Source organism: Serinus canaria, chromosome 10 (genome assembly GCF_022539315.1).
Source record: "Serinus canaria isolate serCan28SL12 chromosome 10, serCan2020, whole genome shotgun sequence".
In the NCBI taxonomy this organism is placed as follows: Eukaryota; Metazoa; Chordata; class Aves; order Passeriformes; family Fringillidae; genus Serinus; species Serinus canaria.
The window spans coordinates 4,975,919-4,993,452 of record NC_066324.1 but is presented as its reverse complement, the minus strand read 5'-3'; the positions used below and the strand labels follow the sequence as shown (position 1 = coordinate 4,993,452).

Sequence of the window (17,534 nt, the reverse complement as noted above, 5' to 3'; positions counted from 1 at the left end):
TGAAAGGAAAAGATGCTGAAAGCAACAAGCAGCAGGAGCCAGGACTGAGGAGCTCAGGAGGCTGAGTCCCCGTTTTTGCTGTTGGTGGATTCTCCCATCTCAGACCTGTGTCCTGAACCTTCAGCCTGGCTGAATTTACCTGCCTCCACAGGGTCCTGATCTCATCTCTCCCTCACTCCCTACAACTGGAAAAAGTGATAAAAAATAATAATAAGCCCAGAATAATTATATATTGTCTTTGTAGTGAAACGGGCCTTGAGCATTGTGAGCTCTCCACTGGGAGAAGTCCCATTTAGAAAATCTCCCTGGCATAAAAATGAATGGGATCCTGTTACATGAATGGCCTGTGTTTACTATTCTTTTCACTTACCTTCTAGTCGTTCATTTTCTGAGCTGACTTGTGCCTCTTCCTCTGCTGTCAGCAGGAATTGGGTAACAAGAACTTGCTGGAAATGGAGTGGTAAACAAACAAACAAACACAGAAAAGAACCTGCTGACTTGGCAGATGCACTATTACAACCACGATGTAAAACTATCAAACAACAAATGCAACTTCTGAAGGTCTCATGACTCACATCACAAACAGTAAGGGGGGAAACTGAAAGAGAATTAATGAATTTGGAACACTGGATTTTCAGATCATAGGAAAATCAGGACAAGCCTGGGTTGAATTCTTGTTCTGAATCAAATATTCTTCTTCCTGTAGCCATCAATCACTACATCCATTATCTGTAAAAAAGGCAGCACTTACACTACCCCAACAGCAATGACCACTCTACTATAACCCAGAAAATCAGTCAGCATCTTTGCTCTAGGGTAAGGAAAATATCTGGACACTTCAGGAGTACTCATTTCTCCTCCCAAGAGCCCAAAACCTCTAAGTGTGTTACCAGGGCTCCTTGCTTCATCTGTTTCAATTTTGAAGCTCTTGGAAAAGGTAACAGTTCACAATTGCTGCAATGGTCTTGCCCCAGGGAGATGGACAAAACAGCAGGGCAGAGGCAGAAACACCACAAGGAACCTAACGGATGTTTTCTTGGGAAAAAGGGGAGATTAATTAAAGGGGAAAATCTGCTGGTCATTAAGTGTCCTGGAGCAACTATTGTGACACTGAAGCAGTGAGTTTCTGTGTGGCTTTAAGACATCTGCCCCGAGGAAACATTTGCAATTGAAACTGTGTCCTCTTTTTCCCAAGTCTCCGATTCCCATGGGCCAGCAGTTGCCTTGCTAAATGAAATGCTTCTTTAGGGAGACTGGCTGGCCCCAGGGATTGGTAATGCAATATAGAGCCTTTCATCTCTCACCCATGAACCCAAGTCAAACAGAGTTTGGTAAATGGCCAATAACCCCTACCATTCCAGGGCTGTTTGGTGACCTGTGCGAAATGAGGAGGGTCATCTCTGTGTCTGTTTACTAGAAGGCAAGTGTCAACTTCACCATAAAAAAGGACACAGTTACTACTCATTATCACCCAATTTAACATTCTGAAGACAAGAGAATGAGCCTGGAAAACTCAGCCATCTTCTGACCCAACCATGGCGGTCCCAGTCCATCAGGGCTTGAAGAACATTAATGAGGACAGTTGCATTGTAGCAAACCAGGCTGTGCCTCTCCTGCCAACCAGAAATCCAAGTCTGAGCTACTCTCAGCTGCATGTGGTTACAGTCCTTCCCAGACCCACGTGGAAATCCACAGGACTCAGTCCAGTTTTTGGGTGCATCGGGCACAAAAGCACAACCACGAAGTTACAGAATGCTGCAGACTTCTGCAAATCTGCATTTATAGTCTTAAATAAGCACAGGCAACTTGCACAGGGACACAGAATCCAGCACTGACAGAGTTAATGTGCTGAGAAGCCCTGCACTGAAAGGCTCTGTTCCCTCACCCATGGTGAATATAGTGTTCTGGTTACCAAAATAGCTGTATTTGGAAGGGTTGAAGGCCAGGAGCTCACTGCAGTACCCACTCTTGCCCTATGCACTGCTCATTTTAAGGTCAGACCTTTAGCATCAGGAATCTGTTAGAAGAAAGAGGAATCGCTTTAAAAGTTGTTGCCACTCTGGGGATTACCCTGGAAGGTCTGAGAGGGTAAAGGAAAGGGCAGGGGCAGATAAACACTTGGCCACATGAAAAATCAGCTGCCCCTAAATTTCAATACATCTGCATAAACCTCCCAAAACTGCAGCCAGCTTGTTCCTCCTCACAGCGCTCCCAGTCACCACTCTCATTTTGCAGCCCTTCTCGTGCCACAGCAATGCTAACTCTGTCATTGTCAACTGAGTTACTCTTTAATCCCTCCTATCTTGATTAATTGCATTAAATTGGTATACCTATGTTAATTAAACAGAAGATGGCAGAGGCAGCTTTTACTTCTTGTTCTTTTGTGTAGATCATTTCCCAGGGCTTCACAGGTTGTGGAAAAATAGCTATACAATACAGACACACCACACATCATATTTCAGCACAGCTGATAAAGCTATTTTACTCATACAGTGGTCCATGATTCTTTTTGCATATCACAGTACAGGTTTAATTACCACGCTGCTGCTGCATGGCAGCTCTTCTTGCTTTTTCTTTTTCTTTTTTTTTTTTTTATTTGTATTATTTGCAAGTCATAATCATGTTTTCCTGTCATCCCCGAGCAATGTGCATGCGTGCGTACAGGCAAATGCCAAGCCTGGAAAGGAAATTTGATGCGTGTCCATGAATTAGAGTTTTCAAACTTTGGCTGAAGATTAGTACATGTAAACATAGCTCTGCCCCCTTCATCTTGGATAATTGGTCACAAATGCTACTTGACACTTCTCAAATCAGACACTTTACATACTTCTGAGCATAGCTGAACTTTTTTGGCAGGAATTAATTTGCTTTGCAACTTAGCTGCTCATTCCTGGCCCGGTCCCTGCTCCAGTGATTTCAGGGCAATGTTCTGCCAGTGTGAGGAGCACAGAGGCAGGACCGGATCTGTTTGCTAGCGCCGACGAGCCCGGCTTTGTTGGCTCCCTCAGAAAAACAATTACTGCAGCTAATGTTCTGCCCTTTGCCAGCCTTGATTAACACTGGGATTTTTACCTTCAGGGCCCTCTTTCTCTCCCAGTGACTGAGCAAGTTATAATGCATCAGGGGACATCTCAAAAGAACAGAGAAGGCGACGTAGCATCACCAGAAAATGCAACTTCTGTCACACCAAGACCCTTCCACAGCATTACAGCTTTATGGGAAGTGGTCACAGACACCATCCAAGGAGACTCTCTCACTTTTTTTCCCGTCCCTCCTGCAAACAGGGCATGCTCCAGCAGAGAAGGGAAATCCATTTCTGGAGTAGTGATGGAGTTTGAAGCAGGCACAGAATTTTGTGCCATTAAAGAGCCCCCTGTTTGCTCTGACAGTTCAGCGTGTTTACTCGCCGTGCACCAGCACTGAGAGAGCTGAGCAGACCATATGCTCACTTAGAAGGGCTGCCAGGTCTCAGGGAGCATTGCTGTGCCTATTCCAGGAGGGGTTTGGGGCAAGAACACATTCCATGAAGGATTTCACTAGGAATATTGTATTTTATCTGGTGATTTATTTCTGTCCAGTCTCTGGACTAAATGGCAGATTATCAGCATCTCCATGTAGATCTATGAATAACCGGTGGAAAATCTCATTTGCCCTTTATTCACTGGGATGTTGGTAAGCTGCAGCATATTAAAAATATTTGTCAGTTTGTTCTTCTCAGCTATCAACTGGGGTATGTGCCAGCATTCCCTCCTCACGCTGGCTGCTTCACCCAGAAAATGGAGAGAAAATGAAGAAACAATGTCAGTTCTATAAGAGGGTGACCATTTGCATGAGTTATTTTAGGATTATTGCCTTGCTTCTAAACTAAAACTAAGTCTGCAAATTAGATTGAGCTCCTACCTGCAGAAGCAAAGGGTGGAACTTCCTGCTGTGCTTCAGGTATAGAGAGGAGAAAATCCCTGGTGGTTCACTCAGGTTTCCTTGGTTCTCAGGGCTTCGTGCAGCTCAAAGCACTGATGAGGAGTAGCCAAGACAGAAACAGTCCCTACCTCTGGCCTCTGGTACTTGTGCCATCACCAAGAGCTGAGCCACAGCCCAGGGCCAGGGAACCAGCTGCATCAGCCACCTCCCTGAGGGCTTGGTCCCCATGCTTTCCAATCACTGTCTTGTGATGGTCCATCCCTAGAAAAGAAGGGTAGCTTATCAGAAATATGGCAGATTCACTGTGGAGAAGCAATAATTGCCCCAGGATTTGCTGTGGAATAATTCAAAAAAAGGCATGGCGTGTGTTGGTATGTCTTGAGTTTTTATAGGTTTATACTTTAAAATAAACAAATTGAGATGTATTTTACTTACTTCTGTTTAACTCTGATGTTTGAATCACTGTGGGAGAGGTGGGTATGATATTTCTAGGTGAACAAGACAACAATTGGCCAAGAGATACAGCACAGCTCTAAGATCTGAACTAAAGGGGATGCTTGGTTTCCATTACTATTATCTATCACTATAAATTTAGCTTTCAGGTCCTAGACATTTTAAAATAACATGTCTAGTGTTGGAATAGGAGACTATCAGAAAAAGTGAATTACAGGTTACAGGCTTCCAGGATTTGCAGTAAAAGAACTATTACCGTAATTACACCTGTGGAGTACTCATTTATGTTGTTATTAGGGGAAAGGGATGGGAGAATTAGGATGTATGGAAAGAAAACATTGCAGAAGGGGAGCTAAATAGTTTAGCTGGGACAAAGAACCATGATGGCTCCTGGTCACACTTGTGTTTTCAGCACATGAAATCACCACGTGCATGTGGACCTGCAGTTTCCAGGGATTTAGGTGCAACCACTATAAATCACCAATATCTGGTACAAATGGACACAAACCTCAGTCCCCCAGATTGAGAGCTGATATCTTTTTGTACCACTGAACATCTCCATGGTCTTTGCTGGGTGCCAATGGGAATTGACCAAGCAACTCCATGAGCTCTTCAGAGACAAAAGTCCTTCCCCATCCTCAAAGATCAAACCCAGATTCTTGAACATTTGAAATGAGACTAGAATAAGGAAAAACAAAATCCTTCTTTTCAGGGGAGAGGTGAATCTCCATTTTGACTTGTTGTTTTGTCAGGGCTAAGTGGCCATTATTTGTCCATAGGAACTTGCTGGTGTAAATCCACTGTGTCACCTCTTGGATGTCATTACTTAAAGTCAGCAAACTCATGCTTCAGTGGCTGAAGATTTCCTTGCTTAATGCCTGGTTTCATCAACAAATTCAGGCTGGCAATGACATCCTACTTGTCTAAGCTAATATACAGCCTTGCATCATCCTTGCTTCCCTCCCCATTCAAACTTATGGCTCTGTGTTAGTGTCTACCAAAAACCAATATTGCAGCTGAAGAGAATGAAGTGATGAATGAACATGAGGTTTGCACGTAGATAATTAGAAGTCCGGCTGGGTAGATCACATTATTTAATGTATCATCATTATGTTTGTATTTAAAAAGCATTCCAAATATATTATTTCTTCTATTACTCCATCTCTTCAGCGCTCTGACACCAGGGATGAATCGTGCTGTGTGTTTTGGTAGAGATTTGTTTTCTAAAACATGATGGAACCATGTGGATCTTAAATCATTGCTGTAATAAGTGAGTTGTCCCTACTTGAGGAAACTCTAGTCTCAAGAGTAAAAGTCCTTATTTGGCTGTGCTGCAAGAAGCAGGATGATATTTAATTATGACAGTTGAAACTCATCTCTGAGTGCAGACATTATTGATTTGTTCTAATATAAAAAAGGTGGAATTAAAAAGCTGGTTTATTTAGAAATTTACGTATTCCTAAAAATGTCTGTTCAGCTCATTTTTAAATTTGATTTCTTATCCCAGGTGAATTACAGTGCATTTCTGAATCTCAAGAACTGCCTGTGCCTGATAACAGCTGATCGAAGTACCAGCATAATTCAGTTGTTTTGATTGTAAGATTTTTCTTTGCTGCTTTATTGGACAATGGTGTTTGCAAAAGAGAGGTGAAGAGCACCAGAGATGGAATTACAGCCCAGAGTTGGTGCATGAGACTTAATATTAGGATAGGACCACGGTCTATAAGGTCAGTGGCAAATGATACCAGCTAGCAGCAAAATCAATGCCTGGTTCTGTAAAAAAAAACAAGGAAAGCAAGGAAAATCTGTGCCAGTGTCCCAGCATGACAAATGAACTTGGGCAAGTTGAAGATAATCATGATTATTTAATATTCCACAGCTTTACAACTAGATACTCTGCGGACAAAAGATCAGAAGTCTGCTGAATCCAAAGTTTTGAATCTTTGGGTCAATATGCTTCTCATGTCTTCAACATTGTTTAATTTAGGAGGAAACAGTTCTGAGCTAAGATAAGATCTCAGACAAAATTGACGTGGACTCACAACATGGCCTAACATAACAATTTAATCTATCCTGTGCTTCCCCTGAAAGAAGGCTTAATAACTGTGGTATGATTTCACCTGCTGCTTCTAACATTTGCTCATTCTTTCTTCCTGAGCAAATTTGGATTATCAGATGGCGAGCAGCTTTGTTCATGGTATACAAACTTGAATTCATTTAGGATTAATAACAATAGGTTCAATCTTGGATTCAATGGCAGTTCTTAATGAATGGAGTCTTTGGAAGATAAATGTTTGTTTGTGTGAAAAGAGAAATAATTAATTCTCCATTTTTCTGGGTATGAGGTGATTATAGCACATATCACAAAATGTTTTCCCTGTGTTTCCAGCCCTGGGTATAAGAACTGCAGGAATGTTCCCCAAGCCCCAGCATTGCAGATATGAGGCATTTTGACCTTGTCATTTCAAAATCTGAAGTTTTGCAATGAATTGTTTGTGTGAGAAAAAAATGTATCTCTTACTCACAGTACTCTCAGGTCCTCCTGGTGATCTGATGCAGGGCAGCGAGGAGGGAGGGAGGAAGGTCCACGCCGCTGCGATCCCTCAGCAGCCGTGGGTCAGCACAGGGTTACTTGGATGAAGGAATCAAGGCTGGATCTGGATTTGGGCCCAACCCTCACCATTATCTTAGACATGGGCATCTTCCAAATTCCTGTGGGAAATCCCACGTTCTTCATGACTGTCCCTGTCTCTTGGGAAGCAGCCGGAGCCCACTGTGCCCGGCCAGGAGAGGCTGTGCTGCCCAGCACCCGGTACCCACTGACCTCAGGAGGAATTAGCAGGCTTCAGCAAACGGACCCTGCAGGCAATTTTACCCTGCAAAAACATCACCCACATTGCTAGAGTTTAGGACAACAAATTAGAGCTTTTAATATGCACTGGCCGCTTTTTTTTTTTCACCCCCCCCATCCCCACACCACCACCATCCCCCCTCCCAGCCCAGTAACATCCAGTTGCTTAATTCCATTTGAAATCACCCGGGTTAGGCACCTAAATAATCTTGTCCTTCATGCCTGTCAACATCTTGAGGCACCTAACCACCTTTAGAGATGTGGTGTGAAAGCTTGTGAACGATGCAATCGAGGAGGGAAACAAAAGACAAGTATCCCTATTTGCTGCCCAAGAATCCACAAAGAATGCTGCTTCAGCTCTGCTCTGATTTCTAATTAGATTATGAGTGATGTAGGACTCTGAAGCCAAGCTGGAGTTTGTGCTAGCACTTTGCATGTATGAATGACAAAGGGACACCACTTTCATATTGATTTAAGCAAGCCAGTGGAAGAATGTTTAAACATCAAGTGCTTGATGTCCCAGTTTGCCAGAGCACCTGGAAATATCAAATTAATTCCAGGTGTTCTGCCATTAAGACAGGCTTGCTGCTTTTACAGCCGCACATACAAAATGTGGCTCCCAGTTCCACAAATAAAAACGGAATGGTTTCTGCTCCTAATACCTCGATAACTCCGACATATTGCAAGTTCTGGAAAGAATTTTAATCTACATAGTTTTTTTTAAATGGGGAGGGGAGCGAGGGGGGAAAGATTTTAAATATGCTGCATACAATTTGTGATGGTCATCTCTAAAATGCAGCTCCATTATCCTTTTCCATTTGGAATGAATGAGGCTAATTAATTTCAGGCCATACTTGATGAGGTCAGCACCATACGAAGGGTGCGTGCTAGACATTGCTAATCTCTTTCAGCTGAGAGTGATGAATTAAAGATGAAGCATTCCTTTGCAGGCCTAATTTAGAATGTATATCAAAAACCTACAGCAAATAATACTATACCCTACAACAAAGGAAAACTTGTTCTCTCAGGCTCCCATGTAGGGTTGATTTTAAAGGCATTTTCATTTCGCTTTGGAATTCCAGCTGTGGATGGGTGAAACAGTTCAGAAAATTCAAGCTTTCTCTCTTTCTATTGCTTTTATGGACAAAAGTAGGCAAGGGGGGGCTAAGGGGAGAGAGAAACTGGTCCGTGTTTGATCCTGTATCTCCTGTGATTCTGACTGTACGCTCGGCGTTTAGGAAACCAAGTACCTGTGACGTGACACCCCCCAGGGCCACAGTCACATCTTCCTGTTGGGGTTTTTTAACTCTGAGGGGAAAGCAGTCAAAGGTCCCCTCTGGTTCAGCATCATCCCAAGAATGTTTTGTTGGATGTTGCAGGTAGGAAACAGGACGGGTCCAGCAGTTCTGCTGGGTCACTCAACAAGGACAGGAGGTTCCAAGCCCTCACAGAGCTGTCATTCTCCCCCGGGATAAACACCTCCCTGTGCAAAAAGGTCCCATCACATCTAGAAGTGCAGATAGCAAAACCGAATGGAACAAATCACTGCGAAAGCAAGCAGGTCTGGGAGCAGGACAAATTGCTACACAGCTCCCAAACTGGCTGGAGTTGAGGCTCAGCCAAGCTTTGCCACCTTTCCCTCAAGGCAAAGCCACCCACAAAGTCCACAGGGGTTTTCCCTTAGCGAGGGACTGCAGGATTTATCCCTGTGGGCAGCAAGAAGCTGAATTGTCATTTTGGTTAAATAGGGACTTATGAAATCTTAACCCAGCCTCAGAAGGAGACCAGCGTCCTCCCCAGCACTTCTCTGCTCAATACCTGGCAGTTTCTTGGAATTCTTGACAGGTTGCTGCAGCCAGTGGAAGTTCCCAACTGGTGGCCATAAGCGGCTGCCGTCTTTGTATCCCAGTAGTCCTCATTAGAACAAAGCTGCTTCGAATTAAATCCAATCTACATGCCGAATCAATCTTTCAACCCTTTGATTGCTTCTGAAAATATTTATACTTCTTAATAATGCACATTTTGTCCCAAAGCCTGTGATTAAACCCAGACAAGGTCCGGAGAAGCCTGAAGTATATGTGGAAGGGGTTATTTTGGACAGGAAAAGAAAGATAAAGACACAGGTTTTTCCTATTGTGAAATCATTAGAGTGTATAAATCTAGCAATTGCAGTTGTATAAGCATCAGAGTGGGGTTGTAATAAATACAGATTGGAGTATTATAGTAACCAAATGGAGTTTATGGATTATGTTCTCTAGTTCATATTTCTCAGCTACTACAACCTAACTAGCTTCATGCTGCACTCACCTTTGTTAATATTCCCTATTAATATTCTCTTTACGTGTTTGTGGGGGGAAAAGAAAAAGTTAGGATTCAACTGCTGCTCTGTGTAAAACAAATATGTTTAAAGAATCATGCCCTCCAAAGAAAAAAAATAAACACAGGGATGCTGCAAAGCGACCGTGTTCGAAGGGCACAGGCTGTGGCTGGCTGAAATCAGCCCCATTCTGCTGAAAGTTAATAACTTCCATCTGAGTGGGATCTGGTCCTAATGCAGGGCATTTGCCGTGTGAAAATTGGGGTGTAAAAAGGAAGAAAATAACTTCTGCTGTCCCTTACCCTGGTGAATTTTTAGGGTGGTAAATAATAAGCTTTGGCTGGAGATGAGAAACACACAAAGGCTTTGAAACTGGGCTGTGTGGTAAACAGCGTGTTATTCCCTCCTCAAAAGGCAACATGCATCACAGGTGAGACATGAGGAGATGAAGGGAACATTCCTTGGCTAAGAAGTAACCCAGACAGGGCCAGATCCTCCAGAGTGGGGATCTGCCGTCGATTAAGGAGGTGTTGGTGGCTGGGGACGCAGATCAGATAAAGGCTCTGTACCTGTCTCCCTCCCTAAACACAAATGACTGACCTTGTCTCTAAAAAAGGGGAAAAATTGACTTTGGAAAACACACCATGATAAATCTCCTTGGATATAGTATGCAGTCTCTGGGTGAGAGGGAAAGAAATCCTAGAAACTAAAAGTATGTAATGCTTATTTAATATTGTTGTCATCAGCAGCATCAGATGGTAAATGCAGGTAATATTCTTCAGGAGTGGGCTGCTAAATGCTTGTGGTAGTTTTGCTTGTGACAGTTTCCCCTTTTATAAAGGAGAGAAAGAAATAGTCTCAGCTAAAATATTATTCATTGACTCTTTCATCACATAGTTCATTATATTAAGTTGTTATTTCCTAAATATGTTGGGGGTGGTAATATTATTATGCATATATCCTGAGTCATGATGGCTATTTTGCATTAATGTATGATTTGGATGCTCAGTCTTTAAGGTAGAGAGAAGGGGTGTGTTTATCATCACCATAAATAAGGGGAGAGCAGAGATTGTAAAAAACCTCATAAATAGGGATGGATCCAAAATCTAATGACACGCATGAAAATCCACTTTGGATCAGACCCCCATCAGAACTCTGTATTATATAACCAGCATTCTCTGAGTATCTTCTATTGTTTGACAGCCCTGATTTCACACTGAACTTGGAGTTCATTTCTGAGCAGAAGCTTTTAGTATAGAAACTTTTAATCATATCTTTTTGTGAACACACACATGCCATCGAGGATATTGTCTTATTAAAGAGTTTAAGCCTAAAGGTGTATGCCTACTTTTAAAAGAAATTTTCTGATTGTAGATAACTGCTCAATTTGATTTAGTGTCCAATGATAGTGATGGGGTTGATAACTGAGCATTCATCGGTAATTCATCTTGTGCTAGTAGAAATTTACAGCAAAGCAGTGCTTTCCCAACACTGACAAGTCCTATTAATCTTCTTCAGACACATTTCAATAGGTGTCTCCATCTGTGCCCAACATCTAAACACTCTGGCATCACTGGGGACTTGGAGACACCTTCATTTCAGGTTACACTAGTGAAAATGTGATACTAGATTGTACTCTATTTTTAACCTAATTCTCTCTTTTCATTCAATTAGCCTTTCTTGCCTGCATTTTTCTACTCATGTGTAACATCCTTTTCCCAGGAATAGCTTAAAAAATGAGATTTAGTTACTTAAAGAGACAGAATCTGCCAGGGCAAGAGCAACCAAGAGCTTAGTACAGAAAAACAGAATAACAAAGTTCAGGAGCACAGCGTGGAGACCGAATTGCCACTCACCAAACACGTCCCGAGCAGCATTCCCTCAATATTCCCCTCCTGATGCACCTCTTGCCACCACCACAGGATTAGGACAGGTCTGAAACTAAAACTGAAAACAATTGCAGGATGTTTGGGTGTTGAAAACCCAAAGAGCTCTGTTTGTTCGTGCTGCAGGGGGATCCCCACCATCCATCCCCACTTCGCTTTACATATACAACTAATGCATGAACAAACACAGAGCAGTCAAATTACAGCAATAACATTTATGGGTGGATTATGTTCCAACTTCCTCACTTATTATTAAAAGCGAGTAAATTGTGAAGCACATGGAAGAGGTAGGGTGCAAATGCAGGCGAGTTTCCACTCTGAACCAAATGTTGTTTTTTCACTTTCAAAGCTGCGATGAGTTTGCGAGCAGACGCAGCACAGCTTTAAAGCTTACTCATTCAAAAATGTGTGTTTGGGTTCCTTTTTTTTTTTTTTTTTTTTTTCTTCTCTCCCCTCCTTACTCCATTTACGTTTTGCCTTTCAAAGAGGAGCAGATGCACACCATTTGGGTTTGGGTGGCTCCTACTTGCTCTGAACTTTCTTCTGAAAAGAGCAAACCGTGAGCCGTGCGTCTGCTCCGCGCCTCAGAGGCAGCCTCAAACTTTGTTTCTGGCTTTATGAAGTTCTCTCGTGAGTCGTATTATAGATCTAAATGACCTTATTGTAGGTGGCAAGTTTAAATGTGCCATATTAATAACTTGTTATCCAAGACAAATTAAGTCCTTATGTGTCAAAAGCACTCTGTTCTGGATTACCTACAAGACAAGTATTTATTGAATAAACGTTGGATCCAATTTCATTTTAATGTGACTGACTGTATGCTGCAGCCCCTCAGAACGAGATAAAAACACTCAAACCTACAACTGTGTTGCAACATTACACCTAACTTGTCTATTTCTATTATTGTCTTTTTAACATGGGATCTCAAAAGTGTTTGGGGGGGTTTAGGGATTTATTATTATTATTGTTATTATTTTTTTCTGAAGAGCAAGGAGAGAGATAGAAAAAAAGACTGGCATTCAGCCTAAAGAGAAATCATTGAAACAAATTAATCCTATGCCGTTTAAATTGACATGGTAATCCATCATCAGCAAAGGGAAACTCTGAAAGCAATCTAGAATCTGCAGTGTTCTTTCACTGGCCCTCAGGCACAAAGACAGATAGTAAAAGAGGAAGGGGGGGAAAAATCATAAAAGTTAGCAGCACCTTAGCATAGGGAAGGGCTGGAGAAAGCAGCTTTCACTTTTTCCTGCTTTCAAGCAGCCAGCTCAGAAAGCAGCGCTGATTAACCTTCAGTCACTGCCTGCTAACGTTTACTTGTGTGTCAGATCATCTTCAGCTGCTGGGATAGGAGTTATTTCAAATAGTGCAGAGCCCCCGTCCTGTATAAACTCCACCATTGAAAACTCTGCCAAACATCAACTTGGGCATTTCTGCTTACAGAGGGCCTTTTATTAGCCTAAACTTGATCATTCCAAATGGACAATAAATTCTATCTGCAGAGCCCTGCAGAAAATAGCTGTACTATCCTTGGGAGTTTAATAGCCAGGATTTTCATAGAGCTAGCATGAAAAAAGCTGGGGGGGGTTATTTGGGTTTGGACTCTGGGTATTTTTTTGTCTATCCCCTGCTTTCTCAGTGGGGCTATCCACCATAATATATGTTTCCCAAGAGATTTTTCAAACTAGTTTTAAATATCTAAAGTGATGAGACTTTGTGCACCTTTAAAATTTTATTAGACTTACGGTCAGAAGAAAACATAAACCTCTTGGGCCTTGAAAGCCTATTGCAATACAGCCATTATCCCTATAATGTCAACAGAGCTACAAAATTCTCTAGAAATAAACCTTTTAAGAACAGCTTTCCCTGCTTCATGTTTTCTTTTAAGGTCAGTGGTGCATCACTTTTTTGGAAAGCGTTTCCCCTCTCTGGCCAGGTTTAGCAATGTGAAATAGAATGTATATTACTAAATGAATAGGTTTAATTTTAGACACTGAAAAAATAAATAGAAGAAGAGAGCCAGGGCAGGAATAATACCTTTCAGTTAGAAACAGACATAGTAGAAAGAAAAAGTCAGAACTTTAGTGCCAGGGGCAAAGGGGTGAAAGGCTGGCTAATATGAACCATATCCAACATCTGCCCTATTTTAATTTAGCAGGGATAAAGTTTCTTCTTTTTTATTATTAAGAAAACTTTATGTGGCAGAGAAACCCATGAGCTATGTTATCAAAACTGTTTTATTGTCACACTGAAACTTAGAACTATTAAGAATTGGCGGGGCAAAGAGATAAAAACTCCCCTCCTCTCTCCTTTTATACTCTGTGACAAGCCTGGGCTCGGGTCCTGCTGACTGGGATGTCCTTTTCATGTCTTTATGAAGTACTGCACTTGGGGCTCTAATATAAAAGGGAGGTTAATTGTTCAGGATGGGTCCAGATGATTGATTCTCCAGGTTAAAAAAAAAAAAAATTAATTAATTTTTTTAAAAATCTGAATATTTGAACCAAACTCCCGACGCGGTGGTCACTCTTGGAGGTGAGCGATGGTGGTGGTGCACAACAAGTGTAAAGAGGGGCTGGGCTGGGGACCTGGGTGAAAAACAGCCCAAATTGCCAGGCTGGAACATGATCTCATTCCATCTAAAAGTTTTCCACCTCAATAGTGCAAATTCCACTATAAAATAACAAAGTGTACCAAACCACATGTGAGTAGCTGTAGGAGTAAGAGAGCAAATTGCTTTCTGACAAAAGAAGGATGAATACCTTCGGATAATCTGAAGTTAAAATTTGATTGAAAGCATAACATTCCTCTAAGCATCAATATGCTTAGGATCCAAAATATGGTTATTTTATTACCAGTTAATACTTAGATCAAAGCAAAACACTGTAGCTGGAAGGGACATTCTCTCTGGAAATAAAGTTCCATGTAATTATTTCCTATTAAAAACTAAAACTGGTCTTAGATTCAAAAATTTGGGCTTCCTTACATGTGATATAATGCAAGCTTGTCAAGAGAGAGCAGATGTACAATATTTCACTGTTTGCTGGTATCTCTTTGCTTTAAAGTTTTCAGTTTAGCTTTAACCCTTTGAATGTGAAATTCTCATCCAATTTACCTCGATCAGACCAGGGGGACTGTTTAGGATTATACAGACTCACTTCTTATGATAAGAAATTAGGATTTGATATCAGCTAACATCATTTTAAATAAAGCCTGCAAATGTAAGGAGGTGAAACCTAAAGAAAATGATATGGCGATGGGTAGGCAGCTGAAAGTTAAATATTAAATTGTAAACAAAGGTTTTACTCTTGGGCAAAACAGCTCATCTTAATTCAGTTGGAGACATGGAGTTTAAAATATGCACTCAAAATACTTCCAAGAAAGCTGCAACCTTTCAGAGGAGAGAGATAAGAATGTATTTTAATTATGAGGTTATAAATATGCGATAGATTTAATTTTTTTTTACCAACTCCTAATGCGCTCCGTAACATTGTTCAGATGCAGTTATATATTTATCTGTCTGTCTCTCTTCCTATCCAGGGTTTTGTTTTTATTTTATTCTTTCTCTCTTATTTTTTTTCCCTCCTGATAGCTCAATCTCTATTTATGGCATCGTTGAGACAGGCCCTGGGAAAAAAAAAGAATCTATCCTTCTGTATTTATAAACCACCACAGAATAAATAGGGAATGGTTCCTTTTTACAGCTGAAGGGCTGGTATTATAAGTAGCAATATGAAATATTTAGACACATTATTTCAAGCTTCCCGGCTGCTTCTGATTCTGCTAATTATTTTTGATCTGTCACTCAGAAATAAAAAAATAAATAAATAAAACTTTAAAGAGTTCATTAGGACTGCGGAAAGGAAGAAGAGTCAGATATAAGGCAGCAATTATAATTTGGTTTTAACATGTTTTTTTCATTTTTTGCTGACTCCTCAGCTACATTGTTTAGTAGAAGGATGGCTACAATATACTTCTACATTAAAGCCTGTTAAATAGGGAAGAAGCTGAGACATTCAGCTGGGATATTGTTTGCTAGCTCAATTAGTATCCCAAGAATTTGAAAGTACAATAAATGTATCTGAAGATCATATCTAAACATACTTACCAAAAAGTACCCACCTCTCTCAGCAGTTCACATATTTCTGCCTTCTAACTGGGAGGGGGAAAAAAAGAAAAAAAGAAAAAAAGAAAAAAAGAAAAAAAGAAAAAAAGAAAAAAAGGCAGTTCGATGTGTAGGTTAAGATTGGCGTGTGGCAAGGTTTGTGTGAGATACAAAGAAATCTGTATTTCACTCAACAATTTCATTGCTTAAACATATAGTTTAGAAGCATCTTTTCCTTAAACATGTGGTTCAATAACATTTTCTTCAAAGGAACAACTCAGTGTGTTAAAAGATTTAAGAACAAAGAATGTGCTGCAAAATGCAAATTCCTCCAGTGTAACACTGTGTATGCAATTATGTATGTAGGCAGATAGATATAATTTGAGAGTTATTAACTTTCAACATCAATGATGTACCCTGAATCAATACAATGTAACTACCTATTAAAATATAAACCAGGTGTGTTCCCAGGCAAATACAGTCTGAGAAGCTTCTCTAGATTTTTTTTTTCTTTAAAGATTACAGCTCTACTGTGGACAAGAAGCTCAAGAGATTGGTGCTGGTCCTAAAGATGGAGATTGCTTTGCTTTTTGCTGATGGTTCTAGAATGTTTCATTTCCTCCACGTTTAGGGAGAAAAAAAATATTTAAAATAATAAATAATATAGAAATGGGGTGAAGGGGATGAATTGCCTCACAAACATCCGTACATTTATACACCTCCGGATGCATAGGAAAGAGAAAAGTTCCCCATTTCCATATTTCCTTTGGCTGAAGGGAGGGAATGAAGGGAGAAGAAATCATTTTAAGCTTTGCCCTCCCGGCGGATCGACCCCTCTTGCAAATCCCTTTCTCCTGGCCGCCCTCCCTCGCTCCCCCGAGCACACAGCCCGGCGCAGTTAACCTTGGAGCGGCGCCGGGCAGGGAAGGGTTAATGAAACCCAGCTCTTTACGACCTCCAGGGTCAGACTCTTCCTATCTGCAATCTAAGGAATTAGGTAAGGAGGTTATAAGATTATAGTGAAAGGAGTTATAGGCCCTCGTAGCCTCACACCTGAACATATTGGGCTAATCCACTGGGATTCTTAAAAATCGCTTCAGCTATGGAAAACTGTTAATTAGGCTGGGTCTGTCCCGAGGTTTCCTGTTGCATTAGAGATCCAGCCGAGCTGCCTGCGCTCCATAGGCTCGCATGAAATGCTCTTAGTGTGCCTAACTTTCTGTCCCTTCTCCACTGCTGAAATCAGCCTCAGCCCGTGATTTCGGGGTTAAAAAAAGGCAAAGCTGGGGGGAAATTCGGTCCGAGAGATGAACAAAAGTCAATCCCCTCCGGTCCCTGAGCCCTGGGTGCCCGGCAGGCTATTTGCAGCTGTTTCTAACTTCAGTGTTTGTTTACAGTAGCAAAATTAGCACTTGGAGGAGAAGTGAAAAGCTGTTTTCACATCAGTTTTACTCCTCGGTTCCTAGCTTGAGATGCCTTTCCTCCCTCCCAGCAATCAGCATCATTTAAAGTGCGGTACAAACTTTCTCTCGCTGCTGTGACTTAGTTCTCTGCAGTCGCATCCTATTTTCTGCTAAAGAAAAATACGCGGAGAGAAGGTAGCATGTGAACACGGGCCAAACATCATGGATTCGAGGCAAAAAACCAATAATCATAATCCCGAGCATCCCCACAGAACGTATTTCAATGTCGCATGGCAGAGCCTTGCCCTAGTCCCAGCTTTCTGCCCTTTGGCACTCAGATATTTGCTTGTCTCCAGCAAAGTTTTCTTTAATCCGCCGAGACACCCCAGGGCTGTACCTGAGCCACCGCTAAATTGCTCCCTACAACCGATAAAATCCTGCAGCAGCAACTCCCCAGCTTCAAGACTTAAAGCAAGGACTGGTTTTAGCCATTTTGTCATTTGCAGAAATGCTGAAATTTTTATTTTTTTAGATTTTTTTTCTATGCCACTTGTGGTCACCCTCGAATGGCAGTAATCTGTAGATTACATATTACGAG

At 41.4% G+C, this 17,534-nt stretch overlaps 1 long non-coding RNA gene across 6 annotated transcripts in view; it reads right to left on the bottom strand.

The window, feature by feature from the left end:
• LOC103816090 (uncharacterized) overlaps positions 1–17,534 on the bottom strand; it is a 34,346-nt gene that overhangs the window by 10,318 nt on the left and 6,494 nt on the right. For 3 of the 6 annotated variants that reach the window (XR_007778406.1, XR_007778408.1, XR_007778409.1), the window contains exons 2-6: positions 15,551–15,584; positions 11,399–11,489; positions 9,044–9,213; positions 6,900–7,250; positions 371–4,182 (exon numbers count right to left, since the gene is read on the bottom strand). This is a non-coding gene — a long non-coding RNA (uncharacterized LOC103816090). The remainder of the gene's footprint in view (positions 1–370; positions 4,183–6,899; positions 7,251–9,043; positions 9,214–11,398; positions 11,490–15,550; positions 15,585–17,534) is intronic. The other 3 variants (XR_007778410.1, XR_007778411.1, XR_007778407.1) reach the window with 3 other exon arrangements.